Below are 21,174 nucleotides of genomic sequence, written 5' to 3' on the forward strand. Positions count from 1 at the left end.
TGGAAGCACTAGCTTTGGTATCGTTGGTGATCATTCCAAAAGATGAAATAATTAATCTATATTTATTTAATGTCGCGTACCATGACAATGCAATCCTGTTGTTATAAATTCCATGTCTTATGATTGTGCTCCACAACCACACGGTGAAGAAGCAGCATGAGTCATTCGAAATAAACTAGCTGGTCTTTAACCTGGTGTTGTTTGTGTTTTTAATTTTGTCCATCCCAGTCCAACACCAGCTCTTTGACATCATGACTACCATCGATTGGATGAGTGCGTTTGAAGGAAGTGGAGCGACTGGAAAATGGGAGGCGTTTAAAAGTGCGGTCAGTATGTTCCTGTTCGGGTGAAGGGAAAAGTTGGAAGGTTTAGGGATCCCTGGCTGATGACTGATGCTGCGGTTTTGTTCAGGAAAAAGGAGGCTTGAAGCACTCCATATCTAGGTAGCCTCTTCCAGCCGTAAAGGTACGATCAATCTGATGAGACCCCACAAACCTCTCAGATCCTTGCAGAACTCCCGATCTGCAGAATTCATTTCAATGCCTCTCACTGTCCCGATCCATTTTCTTACAAGACCCACTATCTGTGAAACATCCTTCCTTTGCTACAACCCACGCCGTCAATGTAAGCTACTGCAGTCTCTCCATCTATCTACTCACCTCCATAATCTTCTCCAGCTCTTACATCCCTGTCTGTGTAAATTTCACCCACCACGGCAACCCTTCCCACTTTCATCAAACTGGTGGAGTTCACTAATGTTTCCTTATCTGTGAAACTGTCTCCAAATAAAATTGCTGTACTTATCTCCTGGAAAATCTGTCTCATTCCACTCCCTCCATATCTAAACCGGCAGAACGTAAGCCTTCCTATATCTATAAAAAATGCACCTATCTGTTTGTTCCTCCAGTATATACAGGGCACTTTATCTCTGTGATCTGATCTAGTCATCTGACATACTCCCTGCCTTTGTAAACCACCACATCCTACCAACAACCTTATGCCTGTTCCATCCTTATCCATCCAAACCTCGCCATCTCCATGAACTTCTGTAGGCCCTACAGCTCTCCACATTTCTGTAACGTCCTTGGCTGTATGGTCCTCCGTCCCTGTGAAATTACCTCCAGTGCCCAACAACTCTCCCAATCTGCGCCGTCTGCTCAAAATAAGACCATTGTTGTCTCTTTTATCCCCGACATTAAGAAAAGTTCTGCTTGTCATGCTTCAAATCCTATCCTCTCAGCTTCCCTAAACCTCTTCCTGCCATTGTCACCCTCCCTATTCAGACCGTAGAACAGTACAGCACAGTGCAGACCCTCCAGCTTTCGATGTTCTGTCGAACTTTTATCCTCCTCAAAGATCAAACGAACCTACAGACGTTTCATTTTACTACCACCCGTGGGCCTATTCAAGAGATTATTAAAGATCGCTAATGTGTCTAACTTTACCACCACCGGTGGCAGTGAATTACACGCACCCATCACCCTCTGTGTAAAGAACCTACTGCTGACATATCCACTGAACCTTCCTCGAATCACCTTAAAATTATGCCGCCTCGTTATAGCTGTTTTCACAAGGGACAATTCTATGGCTATCCAATCTATCTTTGCTCTTTATAGCTGCTTTCTCTGGCTATCCGATCGATCCATGCCTCTCAACGTCTTGTACACTTCTATCTAGTCATCTATAATCCTTTTCCGCTCCAAGGAGAAAAGCTCTAGCTCCCTAAACTTTCTTCCTCAGACATATCCTCCAGTCCAGGCAGCATCCTGGTAAATCTTCTCTGCATCCTCTCTAAAGCTTCCATATCTTTCCTGCAATGTGGGAAACAAAACTGAACACAATATTACAAGTGTGTTCTAACCAGCCCTCTATAGAGCTGCAGCGTAACCTCGTGGGCTCTTAAACTCGACCAGCTAATGAAAGCCAACAAACCATACATCTTCATAACAACCCAATCAACAAATGTTGCGACTTTGAGGGACCTATGAACGTGGACCCGAATACACCTCTGTTCCTCCATTCTGCTAAGAATCCTGCCTATAAACCTGTGATGTATATTTTTCTGCAGAATCCTTCAATTTTAAAACCACCCTATTTTAGTGATTTCCTTCAGTCCCGACAGCACATAAATTGTGAAAACTCTACACGACTCTACAATCCTCCTTTGTTCTGTATCCTTTATTGTCCAGCACCCTGACAATTATTGAAGTCTCATTTTGCTGCTGCGATATTCCTAATATCAGCACAATCCTCCAATCCTAACGTCTCTCCCTATTTTTGTAACCCCCTCCATTCCCCTGTGTCCTTCTGGGGAACGTTGCAGGGCAAGAACGAGTTGTAGAGTGCGGGCTATGTAGCAGAAATGGGAAGAGCTGCAGAACCAAGAGGATGGTAGGAAGGGACGTGGATCCTGCAAAAGCTTGGACGTAAACGGGTTCATAGAACCTGCAGGATGGATCCAAGGTAGAATGGGTCGTGGAAGCTGAAGGATGTTGAAATTTGAATAACGTTTTCAAATTAGACCATTGTAAATGCGAGTGACCTAATTTTGGAGATGCTAATCGGAGTGGCTGAAAACAGCTTCAAACTCCCAGGCTGGGAGATATGCATTCAGATGTAACTCTATTTGTCCATTCTGGCTGCGTGCCTTTCACAGACCTGGTGCAGCTCATGTGACTCCAGTTTTGCATGGCTGACCAGTGCTCACTTCATCAAACCTTTCGTTTGGACTGTGCTTTATTTTTGCATTACCTTGAAGTGGCAGTTTCGCGAGACGCAGGAATTAGTGAATTTCACTTTTGAGAGAATGAAAACTTTATCATTGCAAAATGGGAAGACTTCAGAAATGACATAAAGTGAGTCCAGAGGTATTAAACTCTATTCCTGTTAGGGTGAAAAAAAAGGCTTGCAGGTGTAGGGAATGCTGGATGACTGCAATAAATGAGGTTTTGGTTCTGAAAAAAAAAGGAATCATATGCCAGATATAGATAGGAGAAATCCAGGGAATCCTTTAAAGAGAATAAGGGCAGTCGGAGTTTACTTAAGAGGGAAATCAAGAGGGCGAAAAGCGGACATGAATAAGCTTTGTGAAATCGGGTTAAGCAGAATCCAAAGTGTTTTTTATTTAATAAATGTGTTCGTAAAGGTTCCCCATCGTAGACTCATTAGCAAGGTTAGATCTCACAGAATACAGGGAGAACTAGCCAAATGCATGCAGAACTGGGTCAAAAGTGGAAGACATAGGGTGGTCGTTGAGGGTTGTTTTTTAGGCTGGAGGCCTGTGACCAGTGGAGTGCCACAAGGGTCCGGACTCCTTCCTATCGGAAAGATGTTATGAAACTTGAAAGGGTTCAGAAAACATTTACAATGAGGTTGCCAGTGTTGGAGGATTTGAACTACAAGGAGAGGCTAAATAGGCTGGGGGTCTTTTCCCTGGAGCGTCTGAGGCTGAGGATGACCTTATAGATGTTTAAAAAATTATGAGAGGCATGGACAGGGTAAATGGGCAAAGACTTTTCCCTGGGGTCGGGAAGTCCAGAACTAGAGAGCATAGGTTTAGTGTGAGAGGGGAAAGTTATAAAAGAGACCTAAGGGGCAACGTTTTCACAGAGGGTGAATGGAATGAGCTGCCGGAGGAAGTGGGCTGAAAATGTGTTGCTGATTCCTGAAGAAGGGCTTTTGCCCGAAACGTCGATTCTCCTGTTCCCTGGATGCTGCCTGACCTGCTGCGCTTTTCCAGCAACACATTTTCAGCTCTGATCTCCAGCATCTGCAGACCTCACTTTCTCCTGCCAGAGGAAGTGGTCGAGGCTGGTACAATTGCAACATTTAAGATGCATTTGGTATGGTATATGAATAGGAACAGTTTGGAGGGACATTCGCAGGGTGCTGGCAGGTAGGACTAGATTGGATTGGGATATCTCGTCGGCATGGACGGGTTGGACTGAAGAATATGTTTCCATGCTATACGTTTGTATGACTCTATGACGAAAGAGTAATCGAGAACTGAAAAGAGACCCTCAATGATCAACAAGGCAGTATACGTGCGGAGGTGGAGGAGATATTAAAAGAGTACTGTTCATCAGTGTTTACTGTGGAAAAGGACATGGAAGATATAGAATGTGGATAAAGAGATGGTGTCATCTTGAAAAATGTCCATATTACAGAGGAGGACGTGCTGGATGTCTTGAAATGCATTAACTGGATAAATATCCTGTACCTGATCAGGTGTGCCCTCGAATCCTGTGCAAAGATAAGGACGTGATTGCTGGGACCCTTGATGAAATATTCGTATTATTGATCGTCGCAGGCGAGCTACTGAAAAGACTAGAGTTTAGCTCACGTGATGTCACTATTTTGAAAAGGTGGCAAGGAAAAACCAGGGAACGATAGACTGGGGAGCCTGTTATTGGTGGTGGGAAAGTTGTTGGAGGGAAAACTGAGCGACAGGATTTACATGTATTTGGAAAAGCGAGGACCGATTAGGGATAGTCAGCATGGCATTATACATGGGAAAACATGTCTCCCTATGTTGATTGAATTTTTTTGAAGAAGTAGAAAAAAGGCTTGATGAGGACAGAGCAGTGGACGTCAGTCAGGGGTTCGATAACTTTGCTCACTGGAAATTGGTTAGCAGTGTTAGATAGGAGAAAGTGAGGACTGCAGTTGCTGGAGATCAGAGCTTAAAAATGTGTTGCGCTTTTCCAGCAACACATTTTTTAGGAGTGTTAGATGTCATGGAATACAGGGAGAGCTATCCACTTGGATACAGAACTGGCTCGAAGATTGTTTTGGGGTGTTGCTTTTTAGGTTGGCGGTCTGTGACCGGTGGTACACCACAGGGTGCTGGGTCCAATGATTTTCGATATTTACATAAACGACTTAGATGTGAACCTCTGAGATATGGTTCATAGGTTTGCAGATGACAACAAAATGGAAGGTGTAGCGGACAGCGAAGAAGGTTCCTTCAGCATACAACCGGTTCTTGTAAAAGTTGGCCAATGGGCTGAGCAGTGGCAGATGGAGTTTAATTTCGTTAAATCTGAGATGCTGTATTTTGGAAAAATAAATCTTAACAGAACTTATCCACTTAATGTTAATGTCTGAGGGAGTTTTGCTGAACAAAGAGACCTGGGGAGTGTTTGTGTGTTCAGAGCTCATTAAAAGTAGAGTTGCAGGTAGATAGGATAGGGAAGAAGGCTATTGGTATGCTTTCCTTTATTGGACAGAGAATTGAGTATAATAGTTGGGAGGTCATGTTGCGGATGTGCAGACTACTGTTTGGGCAAAGTTTGGAACATTGCATGCAATTCTGGTCTCCTCCCTATCGGAAGGATGTTGTGAAAATTGAAACAGTTCACAAAGGACTTAAAACAATGCTGCCAGGCTTGGAGTATTTGAGCTACAGGCAGAGGCTGAATCGGCTTCGGTTGTTTTCCCTAGAATGTTAGAGGCTAAGGGATAACCTTATAGAGGTTTATAAAATGATGAGCGGCATGGATAGGATAAATAGGCAAGGTCTTTTCCCGGGGGTGGGGGTGGGGGATGGGGTGTTGGGGTGTGGAGTCCAGAACTGGAGGGCTTACGATCATGATGAGACTGGAAAAATATAAAAGGGGTCTAAGGGGCAAATTTTCCACGTAGAGGGTGGTGCGTCTATGGAGCTACCCGAGAAAGTGGTGAAGGATGGTACAAACATTTAAAAGGCATCTAGATGGGTGAATGTATAGGACGCGTTGTGAGGGTTATGGGTTAAGGAAGGGCAAATGTGATGAGGTTAGCTTGGGATATCTGGGCAGCATAGACGAGTTGGACCGCTGAGTCTGTTTCTGTGTCTCTATAATTCTCGTTATTTTCTACTGTTCATGTGTAGTCATACATTTCAATCTCTTTACCCTGTTTAACTTGGTCAGTTCTCCTCTCTAACTCCTGTTAGAAGCTTTGTCTCTGATTGTCGGATGTACCTTAAACTCCATAATTTCTTTGAATTCCACTATATTGCAATTTCCCAGAGGATCTCGCAGTCTGACATCACTCCTTTACTCAGTTCATCACCCAATGATCGATCTGAAACAGTTATGCCCCTAGCCATTTGCACAATATGCTACCTGAACCCTATTCCAACATCTTCTCTGTCAGATTAAAGCCCTGTCCGTTAACCTACCGACATGATTGGCCTGTGCAATTGGCTCAGCAGTGGTATTTTAGTGGGATGTCGATATTTTGGGTTTACCAGCATTTCATGCAACCCTTAGCTGCCCTTTTGCTGAGTATTTTGCTAGACAGTTTCAGAGCACAATTGAGAGTCAACCCCATTACTCTGGATATAGAGTTGTATTGTCGCCCAGGACTGCTGCCTGGAAAGGATTTCCCTCCTCAAAGGATATAAAGAAGTCAGATTGGTACACATGACACCAGCATTAAATTCTGGATGATCAATGCAGTGAGAATAACACTAAGTCATCACCTCTCCCACTCGTAGCTCAATCGTCACTGAGTAGTGATGCCAGTGCACCATGAATCCAAATCCCATGAATCGTCCTGACCATTGTTTGATCCTGAAATCTTTCTGTGCTATGGTTTTATCACTCTGTTTCTTTTCATGTGGTATCCCTCACTGTGTGGATCTAATTGCTGCTTCTGTCTCCACTTTTCTCACTTCCAGATGGTCTGGTATTCTGCGCCACCAGAATTCTGGACTCCAGAGAGTCGCAGCAGCACAGGTCATTAATGGAGACTGGGATTTTCTAAATCACTGAGGGACTCATTGCAATTCTCCATGTGTAACGTTCACTGCATCAGTCTAATTTCCAATTCTATCTATTTTGCTGTCTCATGTAGTATTCTGATGTTTCTGACTCAATAAACTTCCCAACTGCAGGGTGCTTCGTCGATCATCTCAGCCAGAGGACAGGCAGATCTGGAACATTCAATATATCTTGCAGTGAGGTAAGAACGCTCGATATATTTGAAACCTATTCCAATACTGAATACGTCCCTGTAGCTGTAAATTCCTACAGTCTGGATGACATGTCCTATCTCTGTAATCTCCCCCACCAACCCTTCTTATCACTAATCTCCCACAGTCGCTCCATTCCTCCCTATTCCTGTAAGCTCCTCCTGTCTCTCTAAAGGTCCCTATCTCAGTAACCTCCTCAAATCACTCCATCTCTCTCTATCACTATCACCTCCCTTAGTAAAACCATGTGTCTGTATCTCTGTAACCTTGCGTGTCATTCCAACACTTGCTATCTCAGAAACTTCCGCCAGGAACTCCATCTCTCCCTATCTCAGTATCCTTCCCCAGTCATTCCAACCGTTCCTATCTCTGCAAACTCCTCCACTCACTCCAACCATCGCTATGTCAGTAAGCACCTCCAGTCACTCTAACCATCCGTATGTCTGTAACCTCCTTCCAGTCACTCCAATCATCCTTATCTTTGTAAACTCCCTCTAGTCACTCCGATCTTCCATATCTCTGTAACCGCCCCAGTCACTGAAAGCCCCAATCGTCCTTGATCGGCATTGTTCAGAGCTCAGACTCCAGTTCATCAATCTATACAGGAGTTCCTCAAGCAACCAACACTTGTGGTGAATTTGGTCAGTATGAACGACAATGGCATCGTCCTTTTCCCACATAATCCGGTGACAACAACTCACCAGGCTTCTCCCTTCAGTTACTTAGTTAATTTTATTTAAAAATAAGAGTGAAATTATGTCCGCCATTATTGGGGAGATCAATTGACGATACTGGATATGTCAGAATTATGCATGACTGGAAGATGCATACCAAGACATGACGTGGCTAAAGACAATTTAAAAAAAAACACACTGATCAGCTGAACCGAGGTAGTGGGTAAGTTCCTGGAATCTATTTTTAAGGAAGAGATTTCTGAATACTTGCAAGTTTCAGGCAAAGTTCGACAGAGTCAGCACAGCTTCATCAGTAGGATGTCATGCCTGACGAATCTGTTATATTTCTTTGAGGCTGTAACATGTAAGTTACTGCTGACCCAGTTGAGGTGATCTGTTGGCATTTCCGAAATGCTTTGATAAGGTACTGGACAGCAGAGTGCCAAATAAGGTAAGACCTTTGCGTTATGGCAAGGTAGAGGATTGGTTGCCTTGGGTAAAGCAGAGATTCAGGAGAAAGGGGTCGTTTATGGAGGGAAACTAGGAACTCAACGAATTAACAATGGCCACCGTTGCAAGTTATGCAATCGAACGTCAGTGGACAAAGAAACTGAGGGCAGTATTGCCATTTTTGCAGCTGGCACAAGGTTAAGTGGAGGAAAAGGTCGGGTTGAGGAAGTGGTGAGGATGCAGTAGGATATGGACAGACTGGGAGAGTGACAAAGAAGTGGCAGATATAATGTAGGAAACTATGAATTTGTGCAATTTGGTTAAAAAAAAACGTCGAAGAGTATTTTCGTAGAGACAAAAAGAAATATAGATGCTGATTCCAAATTCAGAGGCAGGAGATTGGTTGAACACAACATGTCAGGCAGCATCAGGAGGTGGAAAATTCGTCGTTTCAGGTTTCCAGGACAGGATTGGTTTCGGAGGAGCTGCAGATAAATGGGGTGGCAGTGGAAGTTTTCTGAATGTTGGACATGTGCACTCAGGTGGAGGGTACGAACTAAAATGTCAGTGGGAGGAATGAGTCCATTTGGTGGAAGGGAGCATTGGGAGGGATAGCGAGGGGCTGGAAAGCATTCTGGGGATGGATGGGGAGATTACTCGAAACTGGAGAATAAAGTATTGAGTTCTGCGGTGTGCAAACTGCCCAGATGGAGCAGAAAAAGCTTCACAATTCTGAAGGGCAACGAATCTTTTGTGAGTCCTATTTCAGGAATTCTCTTTAGCTTAACATGTAGGTTCAGTTGGAAGTTCAGAAGGTAACTGTCCTTTCAAATTTGATTTGAATGTAGCTATGATACAAGAGTAAATATGCACTGTCAAAGCGGTATAAGCTCTGGTCAGACTGCGTTTGGAATTTTGTGAGCAGATTTAGATCTCGTATCTAATGAAGGATGTGCTGACAGTGGAGGGACCAGAGTGAGTTTTTGATTAGATTAGATTTACTTACAGTGTGGAAACAAGCCCTTCGGCCCAACAAGTCCACACCGACCCGCCGAAGCGTAACCCACCCAGACCCATTCTCCTACATTACCCCTTCATCTAACACATTTAGCATGGCCAATTCACCTAACCTGCACATTTTTGGACTGTGGGAATAAACCGGAGCACCCGGAGGAAACCCACGCAGACACGGGGAGAATGTGCTACCTCCACACAGAGAATTGCCTGAGGCGGGAATTGAACCCGGGTCTCTGGCGTTGTGAGGCAGCAGTGCTAACCACTATGCCACCGTGCTGCCCATGACGTTTGCCACCGTGCCGCCCACCTGCAGCCCAGTTTGTACAACTGATCCCAGGATAAAGAGTTTATCATAAAAAATTAGCAGTGATGACTCTGGGTCTGTATTTGATGAAGTTCAAACATATAAGGGAATGCAGGAAGTATAGAAAGGAAGCTAATGAGAAGGAGTGGTGTTTGCGTTTAAAAAAATACTGCTCTAACTAGAAATAAAACTTCTAAAATGTCACCGTTTGAAAATATGTTTTGATATAAGAAAGGAATGAACACCTTGATGGGATTGTAATGTCGGCTCCCAAGTATTCAGAGAGAAGCTGAGGAACAAAATGATGTAGATATCTCAGCTATATGTAAGAATAATAAGTTTCCAAATTTGACTGTGACGATCGAAATGGAGAAGATTTGGATGGAGAAGAGTTCGAGAAATATGTTCAGGAAAATGGCTTAAACACATGCAAGTATTTTTTGAGAGAAGAGGTAAAACCTGACCTTTTCTTGGGTAATAAGGCAGGGCAAGTGACTGAGGTGATAGGAGGTGAACACTCTCGACATCATGATTCTATCAATTTTAAACAATTATGGAAAAGGAATCAGCCTTATGCAAATGTTCAATTTTTAATTTGAATTATGCAAAATTTCATGTTATGGACCAAGAAAATCCAAAAGTTGATTGGAGTGGAATGTTCACAGGTAAAGGGATGTCTGGTAAGTTTTTCAGATAAGTCTGATATCAAGAATTCAGAACCATTCTCATGCGCACAGAAATGATGCCATTCGTCACATCGAGTCTGTTCTGTCATTCAACCATGGGTGATAAGGCTTTCAAGCTCATTCTTCCACTATCTCCCCGTGACCTTCTTTGATTCTTTTGACAATCAAGAACATATCAATCTCAATGACCTGGTCTCCACAGCCATCTGTGGCAGTGCATTCCACAGATTCTCTAGCTGATGGAGATACAAATTATCTCTGTTCTCCACGGCCTTCCCTTAAAACTCAGACTGTGCCCTTGGGTCCGAGACTTCCCTGCAAGTGCGAACATTTTCTCAAAATCTGCTCTCTCCACGCTGTTCGGTTTTCTAATAGTTTCCATCACATTCCCACTCATTTTACTAAACTCCATGGAGTCTCATCATAGAATCATCAAACGTTCCTCATATCTCAGGCTTTTCTTTCCTGTGAAAGTTCTCCTGAACCTCCTCTGGACACTCTCCAGAGTCTGTACATCTGTCCAGGGTTATGGGGCCAAAGATTGCTCGCAATACTCTAAACGTTCTCTGACTAGAGAAATATAAAGTTTCAGAAGGACTGCTTTTTGATAAGTTTCTCGCGAGATGAATGACAATATTTTATTTTATTATCGAACTACCAACGGAAACTGCAAATGTACCCAAAGAGAACGCTCGATTTGGATTCCCAAGTCCCTTTGAACTTCAACGTTTTCAATATTCTCGCCATTTAGAAATTAATCTATACTTCTACTGTTCCTAGCCAAGTGCATCACCGATTAGAGTGAAAGGGAAGTTTGGTAGATTCATGGTATGAGATTAATGATTGCATGAAGGTATTCAGACTCTCGTCAAAATGAAAGCGTATTATATATTAAATAGACAGCAGGGAACAAATTAATTTCTGGTGGGATCTTTAATCAGATGCAGACCAAGAATTCAAACAAGGGATATGACATAATCTAAATTGTCATAGCTAAAGATAATCCAAAGAGAATCTGCATTTACATATCGGGCTCTCGTGCATTTCGAGAAAGAGTGGCACCTTAAACATCATGGAGATGTACTTGTTGTTTCAGCTCAGCAAATGGAAGAGCCATTAAGTGAATATTTCACGCCAGTTTTTCTGCTGAGAAAGCGAGCCCAAATGTTCACTCTGCATGCATGAAGCGGGACGGTTCCTGTTGCTAAACTGTTTGACGAAGAGCCAAATAAATGTGGACAAGGTGATGTTTCTCATGGTTGGATTGCATTCTGGTCTCTGTGGCTTCACGCAGCAAAGAGTGTACATGTACCCAGGACTGGAATATGAATATAATAAGGAGAGACTATATCGGCTGAGGCTTGTCTGACTGCAGCATCGGAGGTAGTGGGATGACTTTATAGATGTTCATAAAAACATGAGTTTTTTGGATAAGTTGAACAGCAAAGGACTTCTCATCTTGGATAAGGGACTCCAGTTTTCGTAAGTGTTACAGAGAATGACAGGTCACCCTTTTCACGTAGAGGATGGTTTGCATGTGAAATCAACGCCAAGAACAACTGGTAGGTTGAGGTACAATATTGAAAGACATTTGGACAGTTAGATGAACAGACAGGGTTTAGAGGGAAATAGACCAAATGCAAGCAAAATGGAGTAGTTCAATTTCGGAAATCTGATCGCTATGGATTTGTTGGACTTAAAGTGGACCAAGAGCTCATGGACATATGCAATAATGTTTTGAAAATAGATCACAGTACAAGAGATTAATTGCTGGTGGTCTTAGAAAATATAAAAGGTGGATAATTGTCCACAGCCTGTGTATTGTTGTCAGGGGGTCGAGGTGCTTTATCTTGAAAAGAGTTAAAAAGCTAGCATGGTTACAGCACAACCTGTTCTGAACAAGGTAACAATATAACATCTTTTTTAAACAGCCAGTAGCATGGGCTGCCAAAAGACAAAAATCAAATCAAATTGGCGCAACTAGTTTAAATTATGCATCAAGATAACAAACTAAAATCAAGTTTTAATTTAGTATTTTGATAATATTAAAATCAATACAACTATCCAATGTTTTGTGGTATAACACAGGACTTATTGAACAGCGAGTGAGAGGACTGCATTTAGAAACGTCTACCTCAAGAGCTCCCAGAAAGTTAAGCTGCTGGGAAGTTTGCACAGCAGACCATCGAGGTCATCCTGGAGAGACTCTTCCGAGAAATATCTACAAAGGAGACTCAGCAAAGCTGAGTGGTTTTGAAACGTGATTTCTTTTATTTTGAAATCATCATTCGGAAAATTTCTTATCGAAATATTGTGTAATGGAAGCTAAACGATGAGTTTAAGAGAAAGTCGTTGTAAGCATTTGCTACTTTCCACATTCTCTGTTAGACGTAAAGAATAACGTTGATAGCTTTTTCCTTTAAATCGTGACCTCTGGCATATGTTTTGTGCCTCTCGAATTTTCACAGATTACAGCACAGGGTGACCATTTCTTGTGTTGCTAGTTCAATTTGGCAGAAATGTATGCTCCGTGCCACAACCTTTTGCAGGGCATTGTAGTAAGCAGGTGACTAAAGTTCAGGACCCCATGCTGAAATAATGTGTCATCTTTAAGTATGGGTGAGATTCCGAATGACTGGACACTAACAAACGTTGTGCATTTGTTGAAGAACAGATGCAGTGAAAAGACTGGGATCTTCAGGCTTTTCAGTGTGGCATTGGTGGTGTGCATGTTTTTGGAGGTGGTATTGGAAGAGAACATTTGCAGAGGCAAGGAAAGGTCATGTATCATCAGAATGGCTTCTTGAGCTAGAACTACGTCTCGCAATTTGATTGAGTGTTTTGATCAAGTAATCAAGGGAAATTTTGAGGCAAGAACAATAGACATTGCTTACTTGGGTTTTAATAAAGCCTTTGACAAGAATCTACATGGTAGGCTAATGAGTAAAGTTATATCCCATAGGATTCACAGTGAGCTTGCCAATTAAATGCAAAATTCACATAACAACAGGAGAAGGTGAGGTTGTGGTGGATTGATTGTCAGACTAGAGGCCTGGGTCCAGTGTGGCGCCACAGGGATCAGTGCTGACTCTTTTATTTGTGGCTTATATAAATGTTTTAGTTACGAATATGGAAGGTCGTGATTGTCAGTTTGAAACTGATTCCAAAATTGGCAGCATGCATATGAAATGAGATGACAGCGCAAGTTTTTTTTTTAGGATATGTATATTAACAACACTTAAAGTTCGTTTGTCCAAATACATGGATAAGAAAGGATTAGAACGATATGAGCCAAGTGCAGAGAAATTCGAAAATTGTGGACTGGCATTATCACCTATTTGAACCCGTTTGGGCCGAAAGGCCTGTCTCTCTTTTGTAAGACTCTGTGACTCTCCATCGTGGTATAGTCGACAGGGTGGAAGTTTATCTAAGATTAAAAGAGACACTGACCAGTTGGGTCTATGGGCTGAGGATTTAGTTAAACATGGATAAATGAAAGGTATTGCATTTAGAAATAAAAAGAAATGGATGTAGCACTTGCACATTTACAAGGACTGCCTTGAATACTGCTGTGTACTAGTCACTTGAATAGGGCACTGAACGGACTTAAGGGTTCAGTGACCTAATTCTTTCAAATTCCTGTCATGTATAGAAATGCTTTTAGAATGCTTTCGTTTGTTGCTAAGACTTTTTGTGTCGACTTTGGGAAGTCCTGCTGTGGTTGTATGTGATGTTGGTGAGGCCTCTTCTGTAGTATTGTGTCCATGTCTGGTTGCTCTGTTCGACGAAGAAGATTATTAAGCTTGACAGAGTTCAGAAGATATTGACTGGGATGTGGTTAAGAATATAGGGATCGAGGTATCAGGTGAGACTGGATAGGCTGTGACTTCTTTCACAAAAGCATAGGAAGGTGAGGTTAGCCCTGCAAACGTTAGTAATATCATGAGCGGTTCAGATTAGATCCACTGTAACCGTCCTTTCATTGTTGGGGGATTTCAAGACGAGAGAGCATATTTTCAAAGGTGAAAGCAGAAGAATTATAAACATACATGAGGGACAATTTCTTTACTTTACACAGTGTGTTTACTGTGTGGACTTCCAGAGGAAGTAGTGAATATGGATTAAGTTACAACGTTTTCAATACTTTTGGAGAAGTGCATGAATAGGAAAGGTTTAGTGCGATATGGGCGCAGTACATCTTGTAAAACTACTTTATGTTCGGAAATTGGTCAGCATGGGCTGGGTGGAGCAAGCCGTCGGTTTCCATGATGTCTGAATCAATAACTCTGTGTGATTGAAATTTATGGAATGTTGAGGGTCTGGATAGAGTCAATGTGAAGAAGATGTTTCAATCAGTAATATATACTAGAACTCGAGGGCACATAGTCAAAGTGATTAAAAAACACTTTGGAAATGAGATGAATCGGAATTTTTTCAGCCAGTGGGTGGTGATCCTATGGAGATAATTGCTCACCTTCACCACAAACGTAATCTTCCAATCACACTCTCAGCGCCCACCCCACAGACCCACCCTCTTCCAATAATCACTCCACTGTTTTAACTCGCAAGCCCGATTCCTGGTGAAAGACCTTTGCACAAACCGTCCATTCTCTTGCTCCTCGGATTCTGTCTGACTAACTTCACTTTTCCAGCACCACACTCTCGACAGCAATGATTTAACTCAATAACCTTTGATTTCAGTTCCATTCACACCAAAGACAGATAAACAAATAATGAAGCAATAACTAAAAACAAATGGAACAAACTGAACCAAGGATAACGGCTGTTGACTGGGTCAATTTTCTGCAAGACGCCTGAGGCTCTCTGCGGTACAATCACCGCCCCAGAAACCCCATATCTGGATCGAGAGCTTGGCACAGACCAATCATGATGTCTACAATCCAGAATAGAGCTCCGTCCACTTTAATGTACTCCTTCAAACTACAAATTTGGCAATAAAACATTTCGTGACCTCAATTATAAGTCGTTATATGAGTGTGGTCAAAAGTTGGTTTATAACATCATATTCATGTAATTGAAGTATCATTGCTTTGTACACATTTAACTTTTTTTTACGTGAGAATATTCTCAGAAGTGATCACTCTCTTCCTTCAAACCGCTGCTTTCTGACACCTCTGCGTGCCATACATCAGGATGTTCGGCAAGTAATCCGACTATGAATGTGATTCATCCTCCCATTTCAATAATGTACTGCACAGTCCAACACTTACTTCCACATTGAAACCTTTCAGTCTGTGCTGCTGTCACTGTTCCTGGGTGAAGCTGCCGAATCTCACCATCAGAACATTAACACCACTTGGAGCATTCAGATACCGTGGTTGTGAGATTAATCCTCATATAGCAGTTTGAAATGACATTGACCAGACAGTATTGGAGTATAAGGCTCAGGAAAAAGATGCAAATCAGTAACACGTAAAAGGGACTTTGTTGGGAAAAAGCAATTTCTGTGACTTTCTTTGACAAGTGTTTCATTTGTTCATTCAGCTCGAGATTATTGTGAGCAGTTCCGCATATTCACATTTAGCAACTACAGGACAGCTATGCAAAGGTTGCAGAGGTAATTTGCGAGGATAATTTATGCACTGAAGAGCTTCAGTCATGAGGAAGGATGAGGAACTCTGGGGTTGTTTTTTCTTAGAGAAGGGAAGTTTATGCGGAGACATGAGTAAAAATTGCAAAATACTGAGGCATATTTATGCGGTAGACAGAAAGAGACGTTTTGCCTTGCTGGAGGGTTTCGATAACCAGGGAGCCATAGATTTCAGGTAAGAGGCAAGAAAGGTTGTAACAGATGTTCGGAAAAAAGTTATCAGCCAACGACTGGTTGAATCTGGAACTCAATGTCTGCAAGGACGGGAGAGGCAGAAACCCTCATAACCTCCAGAAGCATTCAAGTGTGATTTTTAGATGATAAAGCTGACACTGCTAAATGATAGCAAACAGAATGAGGATAGCCAAGTACTTGCTTTTGACAAGACCACGCACAAGGAATTTGGGGGAGATGCCCCACCTGATTTTCTTGGTTCTTTAGAGGTAAGTATCCTCGACTATCCCGCCGGAGTCTGTGTTTCAATTCCCCACTGCAGAGGACCTGATTCTCTTGGAGCTTCAAGGTTTGATGGAAGATTTAGCGCCCTGGTCCCGGGTGCAGTTTTTTTTTTGTGTGTGTGGGTGTGTTTGGCCGATCTGAGAAGTTGGCTTGCAGCCGTTCCCTTCCCATTGGTTGGCTCATAACAATAGATTTATATAAGTTAATTGACATTGATTTTGAGACGCTTCACAGTCCTTTCATTATCAATTCTTTAATATCTCCTTACCTAATTGCCAGCAGCACGTAGTTAGGAAATTCCCAGGTCTAAAAAGCTAATTTAGAGTGTAAATAACAGTAAGAATAAAAAAGAAAACAAAGACAAAACAGACAATCTTGGAGACAGAGTTAGGTAAACCATGACAGAACCTTCATTCAGGATAAAAGAGATCCAGCAGATCATTAGATGAACATCGCTTCAGTTGGCACTAAAGGGACACATCGGCCGAAGACACTTGTAAAGCTTTTTTCAGATACGAGAGCACAGCACTAAATACCAAAGTGAGTAGATTATCCGTTAAAAATACTGAAATGATTTATTTGTTTTCAACTTAGTAATGAAATGCTTGAGCCGGCAGCTCGAAAGAAATCAAAAGCCGTGGTCAGAGGAAACGCTCACAGTTGAGGAAATACCCAGGAATCAGAGTAATGTTACTGATGTAACATCAACCTGTGTCTGATGACATCACCCACATGAACACACAGCATTTGGGTTTGTGCAAACAGAGATCACCAAAAAGAAAATGAGGGTCTGTGGAGAAATCTAAAAGGAGATTTACCAGAACAAAGTTTTCCAGAATATTGTAAGAAAGGTCAGGGTGGAGAAGCTTAGGTGTTCTGCACAGAGCAAATAAGATTGAAGTGTGATTTCTTAAAGGTACCAAGAGTATTAGGTAGTTTGATAAAGAACAGCTGCTCCCATTACATGACAGTAAAATTACCGAAAACAAATTTAAGATATTGGGAAAGCGTTACCGTGACTTGGAAGGAAGAATATTTTTATTGCTTTTGTCTTACACAATGAAGTGGAATTCTTGGATCTTGATATGTAATTTGGCTTCAGTTTCCGAATCTGCAACTCCTCTTTTAACATGCTGACAAACAATCTTCCAAAGGCCATCTCAGTCAGTCCAGGACAGAAATTTAGTAAAGAACAAATACTTCTGTTATTTGGAGTTTGTTGTGCTCGAATTCTCCACTCCTCACTCCTTGTAAAATGAGTTTATAAGCTCCATTCCTGTCAGTCCAGGTGAGACATTCACAACAACCAGCAAATATAATCACCCACACTGCTTAATTACAATAGTCACCACTTTGTGACGCAGTACGTTTCATTGGCAACGAAACCACGTATGTCCTCATGAAGCTTCCTTTCACCATTTGTCTGACCAGCCATTCAAATTGATCACTGCTAATCTGCTACATTTCGCCTCCATTCTCCTGTTGTTCACCAGTAATTCGAGAGAAACTCGAGCTGAATCCCAATATCATATATCCCCTTCAATTTTCCATTGTTTAGATTACTTTAGTGGCCTGAACAAGCTTGCAGGAGATTGAATAGTATGAAAAGGATTTTAAAAATTGCAGAAACTTAAGGGATTGCAGAGTTAGACATATGAGAAATGTCAGAGAGCGATATCATTAAATCATTTTCTCACTGTACACACGAGTTCAATTTTTGCAAAATGTTTATTTATAATTGAGACAATTCCCTGGGTCAGATTCTACCTCATTACATAAACATTTGTGCTGCAAAGAAACTATGTCAATTCAGATTAAAATGGCTCATGCTTCTTTCTCGCAGCCCAATGCTCACTGCACCACATCAATTGAAGCATGACCAGGTGAGGTTAGACCTTCGAGCACCATGTCCAAATGTTCACTGCTCCATGTGAAGAGTATTTGCTCCAGATGAGGTTGGAACTCCCAGCCTCGGTGTTTCACATGCCTTTATGTTTTCCTGGAAGGACTGCGTGCTCACGGTTTTCATCATCGTACAACAGAGTATACATATCCACGCGTTCATTCGACTCCCCATTTCCGACTGGATCTTCGCCGCTGCGCCACTCAGTTTCTCTGATTCCAAGCTGGGGACTGGTGTGATGTGAATGTGCAACAGTGGTTAATTCCTTGCTTCGTAGAACTTGTAAAGTAACGATATGAAACTTCGTTGTTATTGAAAACTACATTTCGACAACATCGTGCACGATCGCCTGTACATTTCATCTTTTGTAGAAACTTATCGAATTTAGTCTTCAACATTCTCAATAATGGAATCTCCACAGCCTCTGGCAATATGGAAGAAGAAGATTCACCTAATCTCAGTAACCCCATCTCAGTCCAATGTTTGGCAAGTTTTCTTTTTGTGCATGTGGTGATGTTCCTCATCTATCTCTGCTTTTGCATTTAATTTTTTCTGTATTGTGGGTTTTTTTCGTGTGATCATGGAGTGTTTCATACTCTGCATTGTGGCCGGAGCAACCACCGTTCAAATCCGAGTAACGGCAATGCGTATTTGTTCCATTTAACTCGACATAACCTGTGCGAAACAAACACAGAAAGGAAACCATAATTTCTTTACCATGGAAATACTCTCCAAGGTGATGATTTTATTCCTCCAAACCGCCGCTATCTGTCATCATTGCGAGTCATTTGTCAGATTTCAAATCCATCCAATCTCGGAGATTTCTCTCCCTTTCACAATCATTATCCGACAGCCTAACTACATAGAACATAGAACATAGAGGAATACAGCGCAGTACAGGCCCTTTGGCCCTCGATGTTGCGCCGATCCAAGCCCACCTAACCTATACCAACCCACTATCCTCCATATACCTATCCAATGCCCGCTTAAATGCCCATAAAGAGGGAGAGTCCACCACTGCTACTGGCAGGGCATTCCATGAACTTACGACTCGCTGAGTGAAGAACCTACCCCTAACTTCAGTCCTTTCTCAACCCCCCCCTTAATTTAAAGCTATGCCCCCTTGTAATACCCGACTCCATACGCGGGAAAAGGTTCACACTGTCAACCCTATCTAACCCCCTAATCATCTTGTACACCTCAATCAAGTCACCCCTAAACCTTCTTTTCTCTAATGAAAACAGCCCCAAGTGTCTCAGTCTTTCCTCATACGATCTTCCTTCCATACCAGGGAACATCCTGGTAAACCTCCTCTGCACCCGTTCCAGTGCCTCCGCATCCTTCCTATAGTATGGCGACCAAAACTGCACACAATATTCCAGATGCGGCCGCACCAGAGTCTTATACAACTGCATCATGACCTCAGGACTCCGGAACTCAATTCCTCTACCAATAAAAGCCAGCACGCCATATGCCTTCCTCACCGCACTATTTACCTGGGTGGCAACTTTCAGAGATCTGTGTACATGGACACCAAGATCCCTCTGCTCATCCACACTACCAAGTATCCGACCATTAGCCCAGTACCCCATCTTTTTGTTATTCTTCCCAAAGTGAATCACCTCACACTTAGCTACATTGAATTCCATTTGCCACCTTTCTGCCCAGCTCTGCAGCTTCTCTATATCCTGCTGTAACCTGCCACATCCTTCCTCACTGTCAACAACTCCTCCGACTTTCGTATCATCCGCAAACTTGCTCACCCAACCTTCTAACCCCTCTTCCAGGTCATTTATAAAAATGACAAACAGCAATGGTCCCAAAACAGATCCTTGCGGAACACCGCTAGTAACTGCACTCCAAGATGAACCTTTACCATCAACTACTACCCTCTGTCTTCTTCCATCCAGCCAATTCCTAATCCAAACCTCCAACTCACCCTCAATGCCATACCTCCGTATTTTTTGAAGTAGCCTACCATGGGGAACCTTATCAAACGCCTTACTAAAATCCATATATACCACATCTACCGCTTTCCCCTCATCAACCTCCTTCGTCACCTTTTCAAAGAATTCAATAAGGTTTGTGAGGCACGACCTGCCCTTCACAAAACCATGCTGACTATCCTTGATCACATTATTCCTATCCAGATGTGCATAAATCCTATCCCTTACAATTCTCTCTAAGACTTTGCCCACAACAGAAGTGAGACTCACCGGCCTATAGTTACTAGGGTTATCCCTACTCCCCTTTTTGAACATGGGAACCACATTTGCTATCCTCCAGTCTTCTGGCACTACTCCAGTAGACAAAGAGGACATAAAAATCAAGGCCAATGGCTCTGCAATCTCCTCCCTTGCTTCCCAGAGAATCCTAGGATAAATGCCATCAGGCCCAGCGGACTTATCTATTTTCACCTTTTCCAGGATTTCCAACACCTCCTCTCTACATACCTCAAAGCCATCCATTCTACTAATTTGTGACTCAGTATTCACATCGACGACAATGCCCTGTTCCTGAGTAAATACTGAAGAAAATTATTCATTCAGTGTCTCCCCAATCTCTTCAGCCTCCACACGCAACTTCCCACTACTATCCTTGACTGGACCTATTCCTACCCTAGTCATTCTTTTATTCCTAACATACCTATAGAAAGCCTTAGGGTTTTCCCTAATCCTACCGACTAAGGACCTTTCATGTCCCCTCCTTGCTGCTCTTAGCTCTCTCTTCAGGTCCTTCCTGGCTACCCTATAACTCTCAATCGCTCCAATTGAACCTTCACGTCTCATCTTGAGATAGGCCGCCCTCTTCCATTTAACAAGGGATTCCAATTCCTTATTAAACCACGGCTCCCTCGCACGACCCTTTCCTCCCTGCCTGACAGGTACATAATTATCAAGGACACTCAATAGTTGCTCCTTGAACAAGTTCCACATATCATTTACACTCTTGCCTTGGAGTCTACTTTTCCAAGCCACACATCCTAAGTCATGCCTCACCACATCATAATTTCCCTGACCCCAGCTATAACTCTTGCCCTGTAGTACACACTTATCCCTCTCCATCACGAGAGTAAAAATCACCGAATTTTGGTCACTATCCCCAAAGTGCT

The sequence above is a fragment of the Chiloscyllium plagiosum genome, unplaced genomic scaffold (genome assembly GCF_037043375.1).
Source record: "Chiloscyllium plagiosum isolate Xiang-an unplaced genomic scaffold, Cpla_swu_hap1 HiC_scaffold_50, whole genome shotgun sequence".
Classification (NCBI taxonomy): Eukaryota; Metazoa; Chordata; class Chondrichthyes; order Orectolobiformes; family Hemiscylliidae; genus Chiloscyllium; species Chiloscyllium plagiosum.